Source organism: Ixodes scapularis, unplaced genomic scaffold, assembly GCF_016920785.2.
Source record: "Ixodes scapularis isolate PalLabHiFi unplaced genomic scaffold, ASM1692078v2 PGA_scaffold6__148_contigs__length_123643588, whole genome shotgun sequence".
Lineage (NCBI taxonomy): Eukaryota > Metazoa > Arthropoda > Arachnida > Ixodida > Ixodidae > Ixodes > Ixodes scapularis.
The window spans coordinates 55,949,522-55,975,567 of record NW_024609881.1 but is presented as its reverse complement, the minus strand read 5'-3'; the positions used below and the strand labels follow the sequence as shown (position 1 = coordinate 55,975,567).

General features: G+C 46.2%; 1 pseudogene; it reads right to left on the bottom strand.

Moving 5' to 3' along the window:
* Nucleotides 1-3,291: 3,291 nt before the first annotated feature.
* On the bottom strand, nt 3,292-22,958 carry LOC121045884 (annotated as a pseudogene).
* Between the last annotated feature and the right edge of the window lie 3,088 nt (nt 22,959-26,046).

The following is a 26,046-nucleotide window of genomic DNA, read 5'->3' as shown; positions in this document are numbered from 1 at the left end:
GTAAGTACCTTTTTACTAGTTATGTAAAAAGCAAAGATGCCAGTGCAGGGAAGAAAGTAAAAAATGAGTGAGACCTAATCCTTTCTAGGGCGAGTGTCAAGAGATAAGTTACACAAAAGACGGACATGTTTTCTTTCTTTGTTTATGGGACAAATCAAATCTTTCACGACTGGCGGAGACTACGGTGCTTTGAGCGTGTCTTCAACTGGCGTGTTTAGCGTCCTATATGCTGCCCATACATCAAAACTGGTCCCAAAGTGGCAACAAATGAATGTCACAGAAGCCGGAGAATCATGCTATTCTTGCATGTGGCAATCCTGGCGGTTGGTCGTAGAAATACAAACGAGAAGCTGCGAGTAGCACAAGCAAACGCGAGTGTCGCTGTCGTCACGGCGTACCAACTTCTGCCACACTGGAAAGTGACCTGCAGCAGAACAGGCGTCTGCTATATCCACCAGAGGTTGGGACGCCGCCAGGATCGTAGCTGGCAATGGCGTGACACTCCTATGGCGTCATCAGGCGGAAATCGATGGACCACTTTTTTGAAGGCGGTAAACACACCAGTCGAATACATGCTCCAGACACCATAGCGGAAACCAACTGGGTCAGAAGGCAGCAGCGCAGTGCCACCTGGTATCCTAAAAAGTCGTAATCGGAGTTAAAATCGAGGTGCAAGATTCTTTTCAGGGGACTTCGTGCCCTTAAATATGAAAATCCTTGAAAAAGGTATTTATCAATCTATTTTTATTTTTATATTTCCCGTTAGGACTCCCTCCCGCATCGCTCAGGGCTTAGGCCCCAAGATCGGGAGGAGGCCGGAGGTGGTGTTTTCAGTTCTTTTTGCTCGATGTTCTAAAGGTCTTCCTGGCAATCAGCTCCACGGTCTGGTGATGGATAAAGAAATGTATTGGCTTGAGAGAGGAAGAAAGGGGGGGGGGGGGGGGGGTCAGTTTTCTATCCTAGACGGTCCAAGCCGCCTTTTCCTAGACGGTCCAAGCTGTCCAGGCTGCCTGAACAGCATGGGACGCGGCTGCCGTATTCCCACTCCTCACTGTGTCTAGCCAGGTTCTTACGGGCGCTGGATGTCCGTGCTTCAACAACGGCTCTCACGAATATAAATGGGTGCAATGTAAGCGAGCGCCGACTTCATCTACATGCAGTGCTGAGACAACTGCATGGGCAGTGTGCGATAGCGAGGCAGCTGTGTTTTCCGCCTTATGACCAGGAATCTGGACAAACAGTTTAAACAACCTACTGCAAGAGTCTGTGGACACCGTCGGAGATGCCTCCGAGTCAATGACTCGTCCGAGGGCGCTGCGAAATGCATGCAGAGCGCTCGTCCAGCGCACATAATACACCAGCACCCATGAGACTACCAACCATTAAGAACCGCACATACTCACAATGTTAAACAAAAAGGCCTCAGATTACACATCTTAAATCACAGACGTTCATCCGCAGCAAAGAAGGCAGTGTGTAAGCTTGATCCACTGGCTTCCACAGCAAAGGCGTACGACTTGGTTCTATGCTCCGACGAGATTGTTGCCAGAAGTGCACAGGCCTCCGAGAGTTTTGTAAGACAGCTGCGTTAGGCTGTTTAAACTGTCCGTTTACATTCCACTGCTGTAAACCAGAAAACACAGCTGCCGCGCCATCGCACACTGCCAGTAAGGTTCTCTCTATGCCTCCACCGTGCTTCGGTACCGACGACGCTTGCCAAGATTAAAATGGACATGCTCTCAATGTTGTCACATCACCAAGTAATTTTGCATTCGGTCTATTCAACTAGTGCTGCCGGACATCACACACTTGGAAATATACCCCATAGAGCCATATGGTACAAAAAGGCCTTCGCACGGTACAGGACACCAAAACAAAAAATCTAGGAAAAACCTCTCCCACACTTACTTTAGTATGCAAAGGCACAAATGACGGAAGAAGCAACGGTGTTAAAAGTGAAAGTGCCAACCTTTTATTTTTATAACAAAACTGAACTTTACATTTTCTTAATCATGTTCATTTCTGCAGGTTAGTTTTTCCACATAAAAGGTTCTATCAAAAGAAAACAATAAAGACATTTTTCAGACATCATGAACCACACCTTAAAGGAGCACACCTCGAGCGAGTGAAAAGGAACTGGGAACAAGAGCTAAAACATGACCCAATTTGTATTCAGATGCAGAACACAGGAAGTAGCTGCTCTAAAAAAAACGTTAAGCAAAGTTTCCCATTACATTGCCCAGCTTCTAGATTGCAACAGGCAAGGAATCATTCCCTTCTCCCAAAAACATTTGTGTGATGACAAATGGTTACATTTGAACGAAAGACTTGGGAGCAAAATGCCAGACAGTGTAGTTCTGTGTGCGCAATCTCTGTGAGCTACCACACTGGAATTCAAACGTTCCCACATATCGTGGCATTTGAAAGGGCTATTTGCTGCCAGTTTTTTTTTAATAAAAATGCCCTTGCGGTTTGTCAACCTCGACTGTTAGCATGTGCCCGATGATGGAAGACCATTTAGAAAATGACGTAGGTTACTACAGACGTTTGTAGGACCCATTGCTCATAAGCGCTTCAGTGAGGTGAGCTTAACTATTAACTGATCAATGCCTTAAGATTTATCTTGCACTCAGGTATATGTACATCTCAATGAAAATGGCATACAATCCTGCTTGAGTAAAATTATTACATATTATAAAGTATGGCAGCCTCAACTTACAGGTCAACCGCAAGAAATTCAGCATGTGCGCATCTGTAAAGTTTTTGAACACTGTGTGCAAAATGGCAGTTCAAAGAGTAAGTTTGAGAAAAGGCTTGGGGACAAAGCTTGCAGTTATGCCTTCTCAGAACTGAATTCAGAGCAAAGGCTTTTGGGCAAAGCTTGCACTTAAATGGCTTGCACCACTGAGGGTTGGCATAAGCCTTTTCAGATTTGAAGTCTGAGCAAAGGTTTCTGGGCAAAGCATGCATTTAAATGGTTTTTCCCCAGTATGTGTTCTATTATGGTCTATCAGATGTGCATTCTGAGCAAAGGCTTGAGGGCAAAGCTTGCACTTAAACGGCCTTACACCAGTGTGTGTTCGATTATGGTCTCTCAGATGTGCATTCCGAGCAAAGGCTTGGGGGCAAAGATTGCACTTAAATGGCTTTTCACCAGTGTGTGTTTGGTTATGCCTTCTCAGATATAGATTCAGAGCAAAGGCTTTTGGGCAAAGCTTGCATTTAAATGGCTTTGCACCAGTGTGGGTAGCCATATGACTTTTCAGATATGAAGTCCGAGCAAAGGTTCCTGGGCAAAGCTTGCACTCAAATGGCTTTTCACCTGTGTGTGTTTGATTATGCCTTCTCAGATCTGAAGTCCGAGCAAAGGCTTTTGGACAAAGCTTGCACTTCAATGGCTTTTCACCAGTGTGTGTTTGGTCATGCATTCTCAGATCTGAATTCCGAACAAAGGCTTGGGGGCAAAGCTTGCACTTAAATGGCTTTTTACCAGTGTGTATTTTATTATGCTTTCTCAGATCTGCATTCTGAGCAAAGGCTTTTGGGCAAACCTTGCACTTAAATGGCTTTTCACCAGTGTGTGTTTGGTTATGCCTTCTCAGATAAAAATTCAGAGCAAAGGCTTTTATGCAAAGCTTGCACTTAAATGGCTTTGCACCAGTGTGGATAGCCATATGACTTTTCAGATCTGAAGTCCGAGCAAAGGTTCTTGGGCAAAGCTTGCACTCAAATGGTTTTTCACCTGTGTGTGTTTGAATATGCCTTCTAAGATCTGCATTCTGAGCAAAGGCTTTTGGGCAAAACTTGCACTTAAATGGCTTCTCACCAGTGTGTGTCGAGATATGCTTTCTCAGAGAGAAATTCAGAGCAAATGATTTTGGGCACAGCTTGCAATTAAATGGCTTTTCACCAGTGTGTGTCTGATGATGGTCCCTCAGATATGATTCCCGAGCAAATGCTTTTGGGCAAACCTTGCACTTAAATGGCTTTTCACCAGTGTGTGTCTGGTTATGCCTTTTCAGGTCTGAGTTCCAAGCAAAGGCTTGGGGGCAAAGCTTGCACTTGAACAACTTATTGCTTTTCTGCCTTTGAGTGTTGCTTGGCACTTTGGACTTAGAGCCAGAAGACACGGGAGGACACTGGCTCTTGAATTGTTCATCACCATGGGCAACCAGGTGGCTCACGATTCCCCGCTGATCTCTTGTGACATAGGTGCAGGAACAGCATCTGAACAAGATGTCCTCGGTGACTTTCAATGCACTGCTCGTTTTCCCAAATAGTACAGCTCCATCACCTACAAGAAAAAACCTCATGTATATTAATACACACAAGAAATACCCAACTAAAATAACCATCTAGTTTAGAAAAGAGTAGCCATTAATGCAGTCTTGCTGAAGCTGCCTTTTGAATAAAATTCACGAAAGCACTCAACTAACAACTGACACCAGTAATTAAGGGGAGTCCCTAGCCTTTAAAGGAGCTGTGCAACGATTTTAACGTTGAAAGAATTTACGTCTACTTTTGGGATTGCCTATCTTGTCACAAAGGCCAGAAAACACATCTTCCTTCGAAATGTTGCAGTTCCACGGTGTAATTATGAGGCAAAATTTCTAATATTTCCCGGCGTGCATCTGCGAACGGTGGCCATGAGAACCATGCTGCGTGACGTTAAAAACGTGTAAAAAGATAGCCAGCTGTGCAAATACCTGCTCGATAAAAGGCAATTTTTCTATAAATCATGTTGTTCCAACATAAATATAAATGCGTTTGCAGAAAAAAAACTGCAAGAAAAGCAAAACTTGCTATTTCCGATGCGCGGGAGGAAAACAGAAGCAAGCTGTCTGGTTGACGCTGCTATTGACATATGGTGCGACCAACAAGGTAGAGGGGCTTAGAGTGATAAACCAGAAGTTCGGAAGTGGCACCCCCTTGGTTGCCGCCATGTTCTACGCAAATGTGACTACTCGTCACGTGACCTCCCAAGAGCCGTGACGTCACAGGTAAGATGGCAGCGCCCAGAGCTGGCGGATGCGAGTTTGTTTGGTGCACGGTAGCCGTGATGTGCAGCGGTTTTCCGACGACTTCGGGCTTTTTTGTGCTCGCTGACGCAGGTATAATGTGAAAATATGGAGGAATGAGACTTTATAGCCTTTTTGTGCAAGATCGCACTGGATCATCTGGATTTTAACACCTGTGAGACAGCATAAGCCGTATCGCCGTACCGGTGCTCGGATTCGGGATCTGTTTGAGGATCGGTAGAACTTTGAGTGCTTTTAGCATAAACTTTTCGCATTCTCTTAGCTTTGTTTGAATGTTGGAATGTCTGAAAACCAACGCGAAATGTATGCGTCGGATGTAGGGCCTAGGGAAATTGGTTTCAGCCCTAGGTAACTGCATAATCACAGCAACTTTTAGCGAAGAAGCTCCTGCGACCATTACGTTTCGCACTTATCAACAATTTTACGATATACCTAACTTAAGGCATAAAATATTCACATTTTTCTAGCTTCGTTTGAATGTTAAAATGTCTGAGAATCGAAGTGAAAAGTATACATCGCGTTAGGGCCTAGGGGAAGTTGTTTCATCCCTGCGTCACCGAGTAACCATAGCAACTATGAGCAAGGAAACTCATGCAATCTTTAATCTTTTGTGCTAATCGACGATTCTACATTCGATCGCTTTTCTTCCTTTTTTTGTGAGTGCGAAGTGCACACTTATTTCCAGCTACGGGGATGATGTTTTATTGAGTGTGGGGATGAATAAATCGTTCCAGGCACCTGCTTCAAAGCTTTTCAACTTGCTATAAGAACAACTGTTTTGGTGTATGCATAGATTAACTGCACCTTTTTCTCTTTTGTAAAATTTTTTGCAGCAATACTTTTTTTCATCAAGAGTGCATTGCATTACTTGGTCAGTTATTTACTTGTTCTTATTACATGGATAAGATTATTCACATTTGTGTTCATCCCTAGCCCGAAGAGCAGTCTTTTTGAAAAATGTTGACCATTCCTTTCGGTCTCTTCAATAGACTTTTTTGAAAAGTGTGGGCTGCCTATACTTCGTATCATTGTAACCTGGAAAAGGGCAACCGCCAGAGCCCCCTCAAGCCAATCAGAGAGACAGAGCGAAGGTGTGTGACAAATCTGTGCAGACGAGCACTCTGAATGACATGTTGTCATGTGCCTCTCTCCAACATGCAAATTGGCTCACCGAGACTGTAGCCGTTGCCGTTTGCCAAATTGTGATGAACTGAATTACAGTAGCTACTACTCTAATTACCCCAGGCTTTTATACTTTGGGCATTTGTTCGACAAGAATGTTATGTCCGCCATCACTCTGAACTTGGCTCAGCGCCTATTGGACTGGAATGCTGCATTAACATTCGACGTGAACTGGGGCCCATTCGTGTGCTTTACGCCGAAAAAAAATGGTGACAGTTGTGTTGCTTCATGGGGTTCTGCAAAGGGTCTAGTGTCATACGTATAGGAAGTATCCTGCTATACAACAATGCATTCACACTATTAAACTAGATGCTCAGAGGTGTGTTTGTTTTTGCACTCAACAAGTTGCAGAAATAATTATTTCTTACTAGTGTAATATTTATTTTCCGTATCTGGGCCTGGTTTGAGCTCATTAATGTCCGTGTGCTTTAATGTTATCACGTGTGTAGCTTTAAGTATCCTCTCTGCAATGCTTACAGAGACCCTTGGAGGGAATAAATTAATAAACAACATTTTCACATCGCTGGAGTTGGTTTTCGGACGCGCCACATGTTCAGAAGTGGAACGAGTGCAGCCCAATGCAACCAGTCTGCCAGTCTGGTATGTCCCATTAATTAATATTGAGGGGTCAGAGATGCAGGTGTCCTCAAAAGGTCCAGCACATGCCGTGAACATAATTCTTTGTGTAGAGATTCTGAAGGCGTAAAGGCGACCGGAAATATGTTTATCAGGTTAGTGTATCAAATATGTTTATTTCAACTTAATTGCATAATTATTGATTCTTAGAAAATGCTTCCATAATGAGTTCTTTCTGCGACAGTCTCGTGTCAGGTGTCCAGTCGTAGTACCTGTGCTCCTTGTTGTCGGATGACGCTCCTGGCACGTCGGTGTTCAGCTTGGTCGATTGGAAACTTTGACCGGCAGATGCCGTCTTGTAATCATACGTCGTGTGCGACCACTGACATTTGATGAACTGAAGCTGCAGAGCTGGCTTCTAATCCACAAATTTTCCTGGTAGTTCTCTGCGTCAATGCAGCAAGCTCGGGCATGTAGTGCTTCGTGACAGTGCCTTTTGCTGTGGTGTTGACCTGATGGCTGGCAACAGGCAACAGTGTTTGTTTGCTACCCAAGCCATTTCACTTCCATTTCGTAATGGCGATTTTTTTCTGCATCCCGCGACCACTGCAACTTGTACAAGACTCGTGTGGCAAAGTGAAGTCGGGTGATGCTTGGTGTCCACTTTTGAGAACAACCAACTATTCTATTTCTTCAAGTCACTCAGCGGCATTCTCCGTCAAAGATGGAAATTGTGTGCTTCATTGCATGGACACAGATAAATGGTGTCGGCAAATTATTAGGTATTGACCTTGGACAACAAGCAACACCAAATCAACTGTCCTTGCATTGCCGCTCACCTGCTTTGTCGTGCTTACCTCCTGACGAGGTGATGGGGATCAGGAGCTTCGGGGTAATGTCAGCACCAGGGGCAAAGGTCGCCGAAGAAAATCCTCAATGTCCCGCGGACGCTCCTCGAGACGTGGTCGAAGGTCGTTCGGCACAAACTCTTGCAGGCCAATTTATTGGTACCGGCACCTCCAGTAGACATGGTTGGCCTCGTGTAGTGGTAGCAGAGTGGTGTTCGGTCGACCATTCGCAGCACCTCCGTTTTCCTCAGTGTACTTTGTTCAGCAAGAGCCTACACTGGTTCTTTCCGATGTTGGGAATGCTTCGGCGCTGGGGTGTCTCGTTGAATTGGCATTGAATATTAACTGGTAGCCGGTGGTGGACGTCGTGACTTTGTGGCATAAGTCGCCCTCGGTTCGTCAGATGCCTCTTTGCTTGAAGAAGTTTTCACTTGAAATGCCTGTCGAACTTGTTCCGAAACAATCTCAGCAATCAAAATAAAAGCTAGGCAACTGATGGCAGAAAGTAGCTTCCTAATCTCCTCCCGGACAACAATGTGGATGATGTTACGAATGCCTGGGAGTCTGGCGTCAAAGTTGCAGCTGGATGAGTCGAGTGTCGAGACGCTGGGGAGTTGTTGATAGTGACAGGCTCGGCCTGCAGTGTACATTCAATGTTGGAAGTCTCAATGATACAAACCCTTCAACTGTAGTCGTGGGGTTGCGGACAAGGCTGCCGAAGGTGCTGTCCCTAACATGAGAGGCTTGAGATTCCTATCTTCTCATCTTCTGTAGCACCAGGGTTGGCGTCGGTGCTCGATCAGGCTCAAAACATCCTCCACGAAGGTAGCGACGCTCTTGTTGGGGCCGTGTCCTGGACAGAATCAGGAATTCGAGTCTCTCTCATCAATGTTGGCTGATGAACGTACACTTCAGCTCAATCTTGCAAACTTCCAATGACGTTAAGGAGGATTCATGGTTCTCAAACCAGTGGCTTGCAGTTTCTTCCACGAGAAGTATAGGTTCTGCAGGAGCTGGTTGTCCATCTACGCGCAGTGGCGGGCGACACGGTCATATTGCTCAATCCAACCCTCGACGTCTTATGCACCTTGCGTGAAAGGGCATCGTAGTGGGAGGTGCAACGGGCATGCAAACGATGGCAGGAGCAGACGTGGTTTGCTGCTACAGGTTTGTCATTGTTGGCTTAGTCAGCTTCGGATTTTGCTGGCAAAAGACCGAATTCCAGTGGTTCCTGCTGGTAGCAGTGACCGACTCGGATTTCAGGTTCTTCGTGATGTATTTTCGAGGTTCGTCCTTGTACTTGCTCGTCTTGCGGTCTTTCTGCTGGGCTCGGGATAGTTATTGGTTCATGGCTCGGCAAGGGTTTAAGACACGGGATAATCCGCCACCCGTGTCTCGTTATCGGGCAACTCGGCTGATTAACCGCCAAGGTGCACACAGAGTGAAGGGCTATGGGTAAAGTACCAAGCACCTCCACCAGAACATACAATGGCAGCTGAGCATGGCCTGGAACTTTCCAGAATATTAAATACTAATAGAAGATAGGACTGGAGCAAGCACCCATGAAAATATAACAAAACTGACAGAAGAGAGACTACCCTGACCACTAAAGAAGCTGCATTGCTTTAGTAGCATTCTGTCCGAATAAATTCTCTCCCTTGGGGTTTGGCGACTGCCGTGGGCGAACTGAACTGAAATGGATGTGGGACCACTTTTCTGGTCATGAGCCGCTGCAGACTGTTGTCGCAAAGCGGCGTGGACTGGGTAGGTAACACGCGCAATGAGATGCCCATACGGCTTGCAATTCGCGTAACGAGTGTTGATGAAACTTTTGTGTCGACGAAGCGTGCCACAGACCAGCGGAATCAATATCAACTGCAACACTTGTGCTCCGTGAAAGTGCACGTTTACGCCGGAACAATTCGGGAAGCAGCACAGCATCGCCTAAAGGATGGCACAGGAACTACCAGCTTGAAGGCAGCTCTTCGGTACGCCGCACACGTTTGCTCCTTGAAAGTGCACGTCTACGCCGGGACAATTTGGGAAGCAGCAGAGCATCATTTAGCACGGCACAGCAACTACCAGCTCCAAGGCAGCTCTCCGGTGCGCCGCAAAACCAAAGTGAGCCTTCGGTCATTTGAACGAAGCGGCACCACGATTGCCCACTGCCAAGCACGACTCACGCAATTTCCGTCGCTAAACTGTGTGTCCAAATATATTGCATACGCTTCACCGCAGACCTCGAAGATTTCGATGGTCAACCAGAGTACAGAAACGTCGCCTTAAATTTTATCCTAGCGATATCCGAATCAATTCGAGGTCTAAGCAACTTAGGGCAGATTCCTCCCCCCTGGTCACCAGCGAAATGCACACCATTCCTCCGTGTTTTCACGTTATACCTACGTCAGACACCACGCTGAACTCTGAAGTCGATTTCGACCCGCCTCATATGACGGCTTCCGCGTCTGAAATCAACTCGCCAACACGAACGACAACCAACAAAGAATCCGACAAGCTCCGGCCCAGCTGGGGCCAGCCGCTGCATGGGCGCTGCCATCTTTCCTGTGACGTCACATATTTGGTTTGGTCATGTGACGAGTCGTCACATTTGAGTACAATGGCAGCCGCCTTATGGGGGTCACTTTCGAGTGCAGACCGGAACCCCAGTTTATCGCTCTAGGCCCCTCTACCTCGTTGGGTGCGACACATCTCGGGCCTGAAACCGATGGATGTTGTCAATGTCACCATATTGGCCGTGTCACCGAGCAGACAACATGCTATTTTCTCGACACCTGAGGCACTTGTAGCTGCCGTATTACACCCTTGGCCAGAGCCCCTTCGTCAGTTTATGCCTTTCTGCATGTCCTCTGCAGCTTTTGCTCATATTGTGAGTACGCTCAAGTTTTCAAAACGGCCGTCCAAACAAAACAAAATCTTGCTCACTACATACGCGCTGGAAGCTGTACTTTTTATGTGATCCGAGGCAAGAGAAATAGGTATCTGTTCGGACTGTGCCTTAGCGCAAGAACACGACACGCTTCATTTGCGCGCACTGCCCAGATCCCAGCAAAGGAATAAATGAAAAAAAAAAAAAAAAAATCTTGGGGACAAATGTTAGAGTAAGAGAGAGGACAACACAATGAAAAGAAATCCGAAAACTGAGGAGGGGGCAAGGCAGATAGTCATATAATCTGTTATTATGCGATTGCCCCATTTTGGTGTGCAAACAAAGGCGTACCGGCACAGCTCATTTTATCTTTGAAATTGCACCGACTCCGTGCCCACCACCGAGGTGCACTGCACACCGTTTCGGAACAATTCCGGTGCAAGTCTAGATGATGATGAATACAATCGCAAAACGTATGAGCTGGAGTTGGTGGACCGTGTGGCCGTCGATACATGCTGCGCAACCTCGAGGCCGATAAAACTGTGGAGTGGAAAGGGGGCTGTGAGAATGTGCGCTTTCACAGGTGTGCACATCCTCGCAGCTTCCCCTCTCCGCTATACTGTTTCATCGCCCTCCAATCAGTGCAGAATATATCGAAGGCCATGCGTTCAAGCATTCGTGCCCATACTCTTCAGGATAGTAAAAGATAGAAAGGAGTCATAAGAGAAAGAGTAGCAAATACACTCCATAAAACAAATTTGCAATAAACCAGAATACTACTAACGTATTTTAAATGTAGTATGTTGAGAAGGGTATTTGACATAGGCACAAGCCTGAGTGAAACTAAAGGCTCCGTTATACTCCGACGTAACACGTGCGCACATGCGATCGCGTCATGGCGACGTCACGTCGGCGAAAACCCGACGCTCTATACTCCGGCGTCGTGGCGTAACCGACGCGACCGGCGGCTTTCGACACAGCCTGACCGCCTCGAGGCCAAAATGGAGCATGCCGTATTCTGCGACGGCCGCGCCAGCGACGCCGGACCAGGATGCAGCACGCGCTGGCTCCCGGCAGGTGTCGCGCGGGTACATTGACCGCCTACGCTTGCGGGGCAGGCGGTGCACCAACAGTGCAAGCGCAATTTTCGTCGTGCAAGGTACGTCCAAGCCATCGCTCGAACTTAGCGTTCGAGAAGCGCGAGAATTCTCGTCTGCTATTCGGAACGAAAAGAAACCGGAAATGGCGCACTCTCGCCGGAAACGCGCCCTCGTAGCCAGATTCTGCGCATGCGCCGTGCTGGCGGCTCACGGACGCGCGCCGCGCAAGTCGCCAGGGCCGCCGGAGTATAGAGAGGGCGAATTTTTGACTCGCGCAGCGTGACTGACGTGACGTAGCCGACTTCGGCCAGCGTTCGCTTGCACGCGCGTTACGTCGGAGTATAACAGAGCCTTAACTATAGTCCGTTGCAACTTAAGAAGGTAGGGCGAGGGTAAGACAGGGCAGGGAGTAGGAAGCAGACGGAATGCTGGAGAAGAGAGGGGGAAACCTCTTCCTCTCTTTAGCATTTCATCTGCTTCCTCCTCCCCGGCCCGTCTTACCTTCGGCTTACTTGCTTGAGTTGTAACAAACTATAACCGTACCACTGCACTACTGATACTAAGCATACTCTTGAATATTTGTGCCATAACCTCGAACTTAATGCTACACCCTTTGTAAAACGACTAGTGTGTACTACTCTTGAGATTCAAGTTAGAATATGCCTCATCTACATGGTCTCCATGGCAGTCACACTTCACAAACCACCTAGAATCCATACAGAACAGAGCCCTTCGTTTCATTTATAATAACTACTCAACGTATACCGGCATATCAGGATTACACCAAGAGGCTAACCTTCATTCACATTCCTTTTGTCGCCACATGTCACACCTCTCTTTTATATATTATTTTATTTTCGTACGAACTCAAGTGTGATTTGCTCAATAAGCTCCTTCGATGTGCAGAGGAGTCAGACCTGTGCATCTTTGATTTTAAAATTAGGAGATTCTAGTGAAAAGCTTTAAATCAAATGAATTGAAAATTATGCGATTCTAGTGAAAAGCTTTAAATCAACACAAGTGTGACAGGGACTGTTCGCGCTCGAAGGTTGAGTGGCGGCTTGTTGCACCTTTCATTTCAGGGAGATCTGCCACAGCAAAGATACCCAGTCAATTATAAAACACTACAGCACTTCTGGAAGCCAGTGGACGCAGAAAACATAAGGAAACACTGATCTATTTGCAGAATAAAAAAAAGCAGTTATGTTGCCCTTTAAAAGCAAGGCAATGCTACCTGAACCGGAAGTGTCCGTGGCTCCCTGCCACGGCAGCTGGAAGTGGTCCAAAAACCACATATCCACCGTGTGCGGAGGTAAAAAAAACAAATAATGGCGGAGATTCTAGGGGGAATATGTTACTTTCGGTTGGGTATTGTTTTAGTTTGTTTTTGAGGACATGAAGTAGCGAGTACTTTAAAAGTCTCACCGTCGAGTGCCAAAGGCGGTAACTCCCAAAATTTTATAATACGGGATCGACATGCCTTCTTGATCCCTTGGAGTCATGAGCACGTTACCAGTGAAAAGTAAGTGTTACAGTTAGTTACCTAGCGGGAAAAAGTAACTGTTACAGATACAGTTACCGGCTTAAAAGTAACGTGTTACAGTTACAGTTACTGCAAAAACAGTAACGCCGTTACTTTCTCGTTACACAGAAAAATTTAACACAAGAAATCAAAAACAAAAACAATGTCATTAATTTTATTATTCTATACTGAGAAGAAATGTAAACAGAAAAATGAAAAAAATTTAAACCTGAAGGGTGTTTCTTTGTTGCGCCATTCGCCGTTTCAGCATTTTGATGTGTATAATATATTTGCAAATAATTATTAGAACTTCTAATCAACTGTTTTTCAAAATTGTCATTGGCCCGCGTCAGTGAATGTTTTCATTTATTTTTCACTCCAAAACAAATGAGGACACATCGGAAGCAGGCCTAAACATAGCAGGTCAAGCGCTTCGAAAGGAAATAGGGGGAAAGGAGACAAAGTAAGGCATTCTGGTGCTCTGCGATTGTACGATGACCACTGTGAGTCTGTGTCCGAAACGCCAACTGTGAACACTTGCACAACAGCGCCGCTAGTGTGCCGTTAGAAGCAACGCCACATACAGCAGCCCCAAATCTCCGTGCATTGCAGCAAGAACAGAAAACCGCTGATGAAGTGGAATCGGTATACGGTGCCAGCAGAGGGGACTGTAGCACCATATTATGGAACCTGCCTTAAAACAAACACGTTTGCTGCACGATTCTTGTGATTTTTTAACATGTTCATTTCAACTCTTTATTTGTGTTCCACGCAAACTAGAAGAATGGATGGTTAAAAGTAGGGAGTCGAACCGATCACAATTGCGGTTCGGTTGGGGTTCGGATTCGGGTTCAGTAGTTTTGCATCTTTTCCCGGTTCGGATCTGGATCAGTGATGCTTTTTCTCCACCATGGAACAAATGAGCCGACGGCCGTACATTGTTGTTATTGTGTTGATGTTTACGTTCGCTTTTTCCTTCCCTGAGGGATATTGCTTAGCAACAAGAAAAGAAAACACACCAACGCACACAACGAATAAATATTAAGCCTCTTGGAATTTCACCTTGCGACGTACCGCGATGGATGCTACGAACTACACAAGTCAATGCATAGATTGTAGCTTGTCTCGTGACATTGCAGTCCCCGTGCCGTTCCGCCCAACCGGAAGGGCACGCGACACCCTCCGAGCTGTGAATTGGTTCCGGTGGCTTTAAGCGTTGCTTGCGGTCCATCGAAACGTGAAACAAAGCCTTGAACTGTAGCCTCCAAGCTGACTCGCCGATGCCAATTCATGCTACACATAGACATGCACAATACACTTATTAAATCTATTATAATGAAGCTGTCTCCATGCCGCCACTGCCGTTTGTTTAGTCCTCCTCAAAGGAGCATGAGCCAATGAGACAATCAAGCCGTCGGTCACCCTCAGTGCAATGATGCTGTAACAACTTTCCTTGCGCCAGCGAATTGCGCCATCAGCATGTAGGCCCTAAATGAAAATCGACACAGCTCACATAAGAATCAAGCCCATTCTATTCCCACCCCATTACGGGAACCAGGCATATAATTCCATTTCCATTCCATTCCCCCCAGTGCTGCCGCCATTCCATTCCTATTCCATTCCTATTCCATTCCAGAGTAGCGAAAGCGCGGAATCATTTCGTATTCATTCCAACTGCAAAGTCGCAACTCCGCAACACTAATAGACACTGCCAATGTCCTCTGTTAACGAAAGGGGTTGAAACGGAAAACTTACCACGACTTGAGGACTGGATCGGTTCCATTAGAATTGCTGTCAGTGGTCAGGTTCGTAAGTAGACTCGTAAGACCACGAAGGATGCTCGGGACCATGAAGGATGACTAGGACCAAATGCAAAGGGCAATGACATGAATTAAGAAGAAAGTGGGCACACCCTCCAAGCATATCAAGCAGTGTTGCGGAATGGGCACCCCCATTCCATTCCAATTCCATTCCGGGAATTAGAGTTTTCAATAATTCAATTCCTTTCAACTCCTAGGATTGGGGACACTGGGCCCATTCCCACTCCTGGAATGGCTGAATCGTTCCATTCCATTCCTCTAATTCCTAAACGTAAAAATTGGGACTTGACAGCTGCATTTCGCAATGTTTCCGGCATAAGCAGCATAAAGCTGACTTTGTCAAACGCATAGACAATTGCAAAAAAAAAAAAAGCTAAATGCCTTAGAAAAGCACTAATTTTACTAAGCTCACGGTGCTAGATTGCCTGGAGCGAAGCGTCCACAGCGGTCCATCCAAGGTGAAACCAAGTATGCAGAGACTAAAGTCAAAGGAAATGAGCGGGCATCCGCTAGCTTGTTTGTAACCCCAACCCAGTTGAATGTAAAACATATAACACAAAAAAGAAGCATTGGAACAAACACCAAGTTTAAGGTAGACTTACACGTAAAAATGCAGTATAAAGAAACAAGCGTCGGAGAAAAGCGCAAGAGGAGAAGTGAGAAATGAATCTCGCCTTTTTCGCAATTCAAAGGAGTGCACGCGAATGAACGTGGAAGGCGAGTCAACGAGTTATCAGAGCTCTGCGAGTTATGAGTCGCCCCCCGTTTCCAGATCTCAGTCTGTGCGCGCGCGTGCATTGTCCATGCCGTCGCAAAAAAAAAAAAGAAAAAGTAATACAAGAAGCACGATGAGGAGCCCCGCATGACGGCTTCTTTCTTTGCCGCTTCCTTCGCTTGGTGCTTGGTTTCTTGTTTCGCTCTCGTGTAACACCCAGTAAAGCCTGCCGTCCATGCGTTCGTGAAAGGTGCCACCCCCCCCCCCCCCTTCTACCCTTTGGTCTTTGCTCTGACGCTTCTTTTTTGTATTGCTAGCAGTTTCCCGCACATTTTTTTTCTGAGCAACTGACTCGCAGACTGGCTCCGTTTAGCTGAACGTAACCCCCCCCTCAAAAAAAAATAATAATAAAGAACCGGGCCCATTCCATTCCCATTTCATTCCAGGCAAATGACATCTAATTCGATTCCCATTCCGTTCCCCTCATCGTTACCACCATTCCGTTCCCCATTCCATTCCGGGGTCGCGAAAATGCGGAATGATTCCGGAATCATTCCAACTCCGGAGTGGCAAATCCGCGACACTGATATCAAGCTAGCCAGACAACTATGAAGATAACACAAATGAGACACACCCAGAACTTTTCTTATTTCAAGATAACAATAACGAATGAATGAGGAAATGGAATGCTTGTGTGCCTAGCGAAGCGGAGAGCAAGTTCGTCTCCTTCTCGAGCAGGGGTTTCAGTGACGTCAGAACGCCAAACTCTGATTGGCTCCGATAGGAAGGATGGTGGGTAGACCTCAAAGGAGCTAGCACTGAGGACAACCCCTTATCCCTCCATCAGAGCCAATCAGAGCTCGGCACTCTTACGGCAGTGTAACCCCCGTGCTAGAAGCAGACCAACTTGCGCTCCACATTGACGGTAGCTTGCGACATGAATATAGAAAGCGTGCTAACACTCTCAGTTTTCTTCTCTTTCTCTGCCAGATTGCCAGTACAATAAAGTGGTTAGGACTCAAAAAAGATGAAATCTGAGATAACTATGCGCTGGAACGCATCTGTTTTCCCCGTAATTTTGCTAAATTTGTTTCATAAAAAGCGGTTTAGTTTTGTGGAAATATTCGATTGAACAGTGGTACCTTCGGATCCACCTATTCAGGAAGGCTGCCATGTACCTCTTCACACGAAACATTTGAGGCGTTGCTAATTGCTCAACATAACAAACATTCATGCCGGCCGTTCCTACGGATACCTTAACAAATACCTTCAGGTAGAGTGGTTGAGAAAATGAGACTCGTTTCGGGAAAAAAAACTGAAAGCCACAGCCACAGTGGATGTCAGGATTACAAAAACACACTAATTAGTGAGATAATTACTTAAAATGTACTAATAAACTTTAATTTCTGAAAACAGATATATGGTTTCATATGTTTACATGAAACCAACCCGTGGCTGGCAGTTTGTTCCCGAAAAGAGTTCCTCATTATCTCAATAAAAGTATTTGATGCGATTTTTCAAAGTATTCACAGAAACAGCCGGTATGGTCTGCAACAGAGCGATAAACTTTGGAGGAAACATGGGCGTACCCACAGAGTTATTATAATGTAAGCTAGAGGTTCAATTGGCGCAGGTGTCTATGCGACTTCCGTCACGGAAATTGAAGCAGACAGCAACCAGTCTACTTTTGCGGTGCTCCTGTGCATTCCTATGGGAAAATGCGTGTGCATTTTGTCTCTTCGCCGGAAAATAACACGGAACACTTTGGTTATTTCGGTCGTATCGAATAGTATATGTGTCTTAATTATCATTCTAAAAGTGCAATTGCTTTAGTTAACACGTTTTTAGAGCGCAGCTCTTAGGGGCCCGTTTCCGGCTTGAGCGGCGTCGGCGTCGCCGTTGGCGTAACCGCGCGGTGCATCATGGGAAATGTTTCATAATGCACCGCGCGAGCCCCCCCACCGGGGTCACGTGACCTCGTGGGGGGGCACGTGACACCCCCGAGGTCACGTGACCCCGGTGCATCATGGGAAATGTCCCATAATGCACCGCGCAAGCACCCAGAGGTCACGTGACCCCCCGAAGTCACGTGACTCCCCTGAGGTCACGTGACCCCCGCCGATGTCGCGTGACCCCCAATGACGTCATCGTCACTGATGACGTCACCGGCATCCACATCGTCATCGTCATCATCACTGATGACGTCACCGGCATCCACATCGTCATCGTCATCATCACTGATGACGTCACCGGCATCCACATCGTCATCATCACTGATGACGTCACCGGCATCCGCATCGTCATCGTCATCATCACTGATGACGTTACCGACATCCGCATCGTCATCATCATCACTGATGACGTCATCAGTGACGTCACTGATGTTGTCACCGGCATCCACATCGTCATCGTCACTGATGACATCACCGGCATCCGCATCGTCATCATCATCATCACTGATGACGTCACCGGCATCCGCATCGTCATCATCACTGATGACGTTACCGACATCCGCATCGTCATCGTCATCATCACTGATGACGTCATCAGCGACGTCACTGATGACGTCACCGACATTCGCATCGTCATCATCACTGGTGAAGTCATCAGTGATGATGACGATGACGATGCGAATGTCGGTGACGTCATCAGTGACGTCGCTGATGACGATCATCAGTGACGTCGCTGATGCCGATGATGTCACTAATGACATCATCGGCATCGTCACGTGACCCCTCAAGGTCACGTGACCCCCCCAGGTCGCTTCACCCCTCCCAGTACCCTTCCCTCCTCCTCCTCAAGAGCTGCGCTCTAATTCGGCGTTACAGGGAGTTGTAAACGGCTTTCACTTTTTCTTTATCAGTGAGCGATGTTTAACTTCGCTACATTTCAGTCCCAAACATGTGTTCCACAGCAGGTGTGGAAGAACAAGCGACAATTCAAAGCAAAATTACAATCGAAAGGAATATGGAGTGTGTTCAAGGCTCGTCAGATCGGGTGACGCTTATATATATTGAAATGCCAGTCATGTGACTATATGAAAATGACCCCATCGTGCATGAGCGGATAAAAACATTCAAAACATAGATAATAAAGTAACTGGGCTATGAAAGGTGTCTCTTGGTATTGTTTTTTCTGCCGGGCAGCTTTTATCGGGCAGTTGTCCTCAAAGATTTCGAGCGTGCGGGTGATATCTTGAACGTACGAACAAACATCTTCGCATAAAGCAGAAAGAATAGAGCGGTACTTGCTTATTTAAGATCGGAATATATTACGAGACCTTCAATTTCTTTTGATCAAACATGCACGGGTAGTTACTGATCCAGTGTTACTGCGTAGTTCTTGCCGTCCGTCTCCCTTTATTTCCAGATGTTCTTCGTTCGTCTGGCACGTATATCCCTCATGCTGAAAAGCGCCGACGTCGTGTTCGCGCTAACAGTGTCCGACAGTGCACATAAATACACAAACGTAGCCGTTTTAGCAGTTTTTAGTCCGACCAATTTGAAAGAAAAACGTCGTAACTGACCAATTATTTCGTCAGCCTGACTGAAAATGTTCCAAGCTACTTAGAATGTATGAATTATTCTGGATATTTCCTCTCATGATCGAGCGCAGGGAAAAAATGCACTCGCTTTTTCCCATAGAAATGCATTACCGCAAGTCAATTTTCGACTGGTGGCTGTCTGCTTCAATTTGCGTCAGCACACTAGCGCCACTTGAACCTCTAGCGTACTTTATAATAACTCTATGGGTGTACCAACCGGGGCGCAAGGCATGTGTTCTGCCCCCTCTGAAACAGCCGCCAGTGGGCAGGGCAAACACTGGCCGGCGGCGCCCAAGGGATATCAAGGGCACCGCCCCCCGACCCCTGGGGGCGGGTGGGGGGGGGGGGGGGGTGCCTGGTTTGCCCCCCCCCCCCTCCTCCAATCAAAAACAAGTTGGTACGCCACTGCAGGAAGCTGACACCACATCACTGCACCAGGTCTCACACCAGCAGAGGAGAAAAGAGGGATGATACAGTGCACCCGTAAGTACTCAACGTATGGCCCGATTGTTGCAGCTACTGACTGTGGAATTACAAATTACTCGCACGTGACATCATTGCACCCTGCCGGCAATCCCCCTGCTTGAACTTGCCGAGGAAAACAAATTTGGTTGTGGAAAAGAGTACTGCAGAAGGTATGTGCTCAGCAGCTAGGCTATTCGCTATTTGGGCATAAAAAATTCGTACAGGCTCATTACGAGTGACGTAAAAGTATTTTGCAAGATTATTTTGGTATAGCTATTTCTTAAATTGTTTTTGACGCCTTAAATTTTCGGAAAAACAGGCTAAGGTACTGTGGCCGAATTCAAAAGACTTAAAGCATTTATGCACATCTGCAAAAATTTTGCGTTTTACCCCAAAAAATAAAAAGCAAAGTTTTCTTTGTTTTTTTTTTCAGAAAGGTTTGAAACGACATTGTGAAAAAAACACTGTTCGTAGTAGGTCACTATAATCTTTTAAATCATCCAACAGGCTTTTTCATGCCTTTCTGAGTGTTTTTTATGGATGCAGATGTGTTAAAAATGTCCTAAAAAATGGAAAATCACCTTTTATTAAAACAAAAACTACAATATTAATACTTAAAGCCTACCGCAGAATACCGCGGATCTGTCTATACCACACTAAGCGCCTATTCCCAAGTTTCTAAGATCTGGCAAAATATGCAGAGTACATCGATATGTAAAATTGATGACCGGACCAGCACCCATCCCCAATTTTTTTTCGCGATTATCACTTAATCTAGAGTGGGCGCTTGCCCGGTATTTTACGATATGTATCTTAATAGGTAGGGAAACAAGGTTCGTAGATATAAAACATATTTTAATAAAAAAAAACATGGCACCATATTTTCTATATTAAATTGACAATACTGAACATACAACAAAATACTCAGTTACGAAATTATAAAGCTTATAAATGTAATATGTCTAAAACTGTTTCTGTAGACAACCGATTAGTGCAATCACTTAATTTTCGCGGCATGAATAATATCGCGAAAAATAAAAACGTTTTAATATGTCTCCCTATGGTAACAAGCGCAAAGCATACTTTATCGCAAAATTTGCTGCCTGCCATACATTCTTGAAATCGACACTTTGCCGAATTCACGAAATATTAGCCCACAAAAACAGTCCTCTACAGTACTCAACGGTTGTAAATAGTGTAAAGCTCACGTAACAAACACAAGGTACATACAGGTGTAAAGTATGTAGTTTTAGACCAAGCACCTTTTGGTTCTCGCTTTGAAAACTGAGCAGTATATTGCAATATTTTCAATACTGGCAATAGACCAAATTATAAATTTATATTTTGCTTTTAAAAAATATTACTGCTTTTTAACTTCGTTCGTGCATTGTATTAATTCTAGACCATCTATAACCAATAAGAATAGGCACCTTTAGCAAACCGTTACCGTATTCTGCGTGCTGCACTACCGGAGTCCGGTAGTGCAGTATGTGAAGAGTTTCTGAAGTTGTTTTGCAAAGCTCAGCACCGACATTTGAAGACATTTGTCAGCGGAAAATTTAACTCGGCGGGCCCGGTCATGACGTCGCCTGCGAATGCCTCGACAGATAACCCGACACAGTTTTTTCCTTTTTATTTTTTGAACAAGGTAAGCTATCTGTTCATATTTTCGCCCCACGTCTCCACCGCGTGGTTGCACCACTGCAGTAAATTGCGGCGCGGAGCGTTGAAAAACCGATTTTTGAAGGCCGTCTAAACTGCTTTAGAAGCATTAGGCCTGCTTCAGACATGGCAACTTTCCCGGCAATTTCGGTGTTGCTGGCAAGTTGTTCCCTAGCTTTCTCTAGTGCGACACAAATTGCTCGGATCGCATCTGGCTCGAAACGGAAGAGCAGCTCGGACAACTCGGAAACGTTTGAAGCGGTAGCAGCCAATCAGGGACGCAATATTGTCATGCAACACGTCGTGCCCGCGGTGATGTCAGTTTTTGGGGATAAACCATTTCAGAAAAACGTAAGTATTCCCAATGCCATTCACGAGTATATAAACATGTTTATAGCATGCAACTATCTTTCTAAATAATGAGAGGAAGATCAAATTTAATGACGGCAAATCGAAGCAATTGGTTGCTCCGTGTAAACACAAGCGGGCCAGTATTGCTGGTGCCGCAACGTTAAGTGTCTAAGATAAATAGAGCTTTTCGGAATATCCCAGGAATCCTTGCAATGAGGGGAATTGTGGGGCTGTTTGGATATTTTGCGGCACGATTCATTGTTTCCTATCATTTGGAGCTCAGAACACACAAAAAAAATTAAGCGATCAGAAAGGAAGGGTATCACAGACTGTTTTGCTTTCCTTCTGCATCACTTTGTTTTCGCTTCTTAGATAATATCATGTGCCATACACCTGAACGTCTGCGTAAAGCAGACACTGGGGGCACCACATATTTCCGGAAAGGTCTATTGTCCCGTCTGAATAGGGCCCTGGTGCACATGCAGTATATGCACACAGAAAAGAAAAATTGTGGTCCAATGGCACAAGTAACGCCATTAGACCACGAGATGGCGTTACTTGTGCCAAAATCGGCGGCGGCGCCTGCAGCCGGCGAGTGCGCGGCGCAGACCTAACGAAAGAGAACACTCTCGCTCGGGCAGCGGGCAAGAGCGGCCGTGCGGGATGTGCCGAGATTAACGGCGCCAAAAGTACGTCGTCAAAGAGCGCGATTGTCTTCGGAGGTTCGCTATCACCGGGATCGGCGCTTGGGCTTTCGCCTTCAAGCCGTCCTAGGGATAACATATGAGACCGTGTGAATTTTTTGAAGTTTTGATCGGATTGTTTTTTGCGCAAAACAGTAAAGCGAGCGCGCCCTGTGTTTGCGGCTTCAAGTGATCCTATTCATGGGCACCGCGAAAATAAAAACAAAGCGCGAAAAGCCGCCGACGTTGCAGAAGTCAAGCCACAGCGTGAGCAGGACCTCCCGAAATTGATTTAATAGATATCGCCAAACGCACCTATCGATTCAGACCATTCAGACTTGAGACAGTACCTGTTTGTTGAAGAAGTCGAGAAGTCTCCGAACGTGAAGCCGACTTCGTTGAGCTCACTTTCGCAGGCGGACCGACGTCTTCAGTTCACTACCGAAAATTTGTGGCGGGTTTCTGTCATTCTTGTGATTTGCAAACCTAAACGAGTGATGGATGAATGAACACAGCTGAAGCCGAAGCCTCTAAATCTAGCGGCAACTCGCGCCACCTCACGTCATCTACGTAAAGGAACGCGCCTGCGACGTTCCTTTGAGAGCGACCGCCCTGATGCAAAAGGGTTTTGGCGCTACTGAATACTGCACAACGATGATACTGCATAGCAGCGTAACGTTTGATAGAGGCGCCTTTCGCGCCGAACGAATAAACTCGTAAATAAAAATAAACAATTTCCCTTACTCAACTTACGCCACCGGTCAGATAGCCTTTGCTGGTCCCTTCCCCCCCAACCCCTTTTCTGAAAGTCTAGTTTCCCTGCACTTCCATGTTTTCGCTGAATCGACTGAATCAGTCACGCTTTCAACTGTTCACTAACCTCAGTGGAGTTGGGTGAAGCGACCATCCGGATAAAGTCACAATGTCGTGGAACAGGGGCTTGGGGGGAGGGGCAAGCCGTCTGCTTTTTGCGCAAGAGGTGCAAGGACTTCAGAAAAACGCCGTCTTCTTATTGACTTTGATTGGAAGAATAGTGGGTAGACCTCAACGCTAGATGCGGTCTACGCACCAGTTTTTTCGACCAGCTAATAAGAGCTCGGCATTCTGACATCATCGCGTCCCCTGTGCAGGAAGCAGACGAACTTGCGCTCCACATTGCATTTTTTCTAGCCGTTTTATGCCGGTGTAGGACGCCGATCTCACTACCCCTCCGCTTCAACTACGGTAGTGGTTATGGCGTACGCCAAAATCAATACCGTAGTCATTTCGGCGTACGCCATAGTCAATACCGTAGTCTTTTTCGCATACCCCAAACACACTACCCTTACGCCAAATTCAATACCTTGAATAACGTCGGTTCAGCGGGGGTTGAGCTCCACATTCCGCTAAAACTGGCGGAAGTAACTTTCTGCGGCAAAGTACTCGGATTGTTTGTTGTTTGTATGAGCAGCGGAACGCGCGCGGCAGGCGTTGTTAATTTTGATTAGCGTTGATACGGCTGACGGCGCACAAAGCTGAAGGGCACAAGCAAGGAAGCTTGGAGTGATTCTGTGTCGATGTGATTTGACGTCGCTTCTTTCTGTTTCTTCAATCATGGTGCAAATGCAGGTGCCCGACTTCCGAACGATTCGAAGGCAAGAGTGGTAGCCCGCCTATCCGCTGGTCTTTCAATCGCATCCACTGTCGTCATTTTGGGCACAGCGGAAGAAAATAAGACGTTCACTATTTTAAATGGCGTGCGATCGGCCTGTCTAGGTTCTGGCGATACCGTTTCAGGCTGTAGATGAGAAAATTTAGCCACTACAGTACGACTGCTAGCCTGGGGTCTGTGCCTCACAACAGATCGAAACGGGTAGGGGTGGGGATCCCTGGCAGCGGGACCTTTCGCCGTACGAGGTGCGGTGCGTTAACACACTCGACCTCCGATACCCCCTTGGGTTACAGCGCTTGCTGAAAGAAATTTGGATCGTTTTACGCAGATTTTGCAGTGCGTACGAGACGCACAACTACGTACTACGTCCTAGATGCCCAAACTGAGGCTCGCTACGTGTTTGCGGCTCTCGTGATCTGGGGAACAGTATGCTCGCCATGAAAATGTTGCAGTGAGAAGTACGGAAAAGTGATATTATAAAAGTAGAGTATTTGAAACTGGCTTGCATTGTCGCTGAACATATGAAAATAAAACTGATTAGGAATGCTGATCAGATCGGGTGGGAATGTGATAAAGATCTTTAAATAGGCTCGGGTTATATGCGAAGTTGCGTCGGAACAGGTGGGCAGGGGTGCTATACTCTCCATCCCCCACATAATTCAAATTCCTTGCCCCCATCCCTGTTCCTATATTCTTCTAATGTTACTGGCAGGTTCTTTTTTCTTTTTGTGCCTAAAGCTGCAGTTTTCTACACTTCATCTCCCCTTAGCATGGACTGTTGTTAGCCAGATTCTACAAGTTTGAGCTAATTGCTTTGGATCACACCATGGCGGTTGCACGAGTACTCATTCACTGCAAGCGCTGTGAAGGTAGTCGAGGCTATACCATCTTGTGCTTGTGCAGCCTTTGCAGTTCGAGGTTTCGAGGTCCTTTGTTTTGGCCTGTTCTTTTGTGTCTGGGTTTCATGTTTTTTTTTTTGTTTCTTGTTTTGTGTGCTGGATATGGTTGGAAGTTATGTTACCCCTAGTAGTAGGATCTTTTGTAGAAACATTGGTTTGAGAGTAAATGGTTCTAGTACCTTCTTTCTTTTTCTTCTGGCCAAGCAATGAAACTTTTGTAGAAACATCGGTTTGAGAGTAAATGGTTCTAGTACCTTCTTTCTTTTCCTGCTGGCCGAGCAGAGAGGGAACATGGTTTCTTTGTGTCGACTTCGGGGCAGAAGATAACCCACGATGGGGACAAAGGCAAGTTTGGGGGAACCGTGTCTAGGTCACAGCAGCTCAATGGGCGAACAGGATGTGGCTCACGTTTTACGTGTCGAACAGGTTAGAGAGGCCTTGCGGCGCGCGCGTTGTTTTCTAGCCATTTATTCTCAAACCCATTCGCGTGTCTAGGTGGCAGCACGTATTCGCCAAAAGGTGAATTGTGAAGGAGGTATGGACGTGTATATAAGGCGGTGTTTGTTGAATAAACTTCAACCTGTGTCCGATACTTCAATGTTCATTTCATTTTTTTTTTTTTTTTTTCCTAAGTCTCGGGTTTACTATGTTTGTCATTCACCAGCTTGCCTGTGTTTTCTCCCTTTCTTCACTGAATAATGTACTGGTCAACAATTATCTGGTCTTACTCAAAGTCGAAGGGAGACCAATGGAGTTTGAGGTAGACACAGTAGCTTTCCACCTTGATCAGGGCAAGACCCTAGATGACGTGTTGCTTACACATGAGGAAGTTCTTGACCCAGGGATGAGCAGGCACAAAGAACCCTCGGTGAACCTGGATCTGAAAGAAGATGCAGCACTGCGCTTTTTGAAGGCTAGCCCTGTTCCGTTTGCAATGTGTACCGCAGTGGAGGCAGAACTCCGGATGCTCCAAAGCTAAGGCACACGCAACACTGAACGCGGTTGAACAACTGGCGGTAAATCTGATGCGGGCTGTAACAGATTTTGTGGCGAGCGTGCTTGGAGGCACTTGGAGGCACCTTACTAATAATAATAATAATAA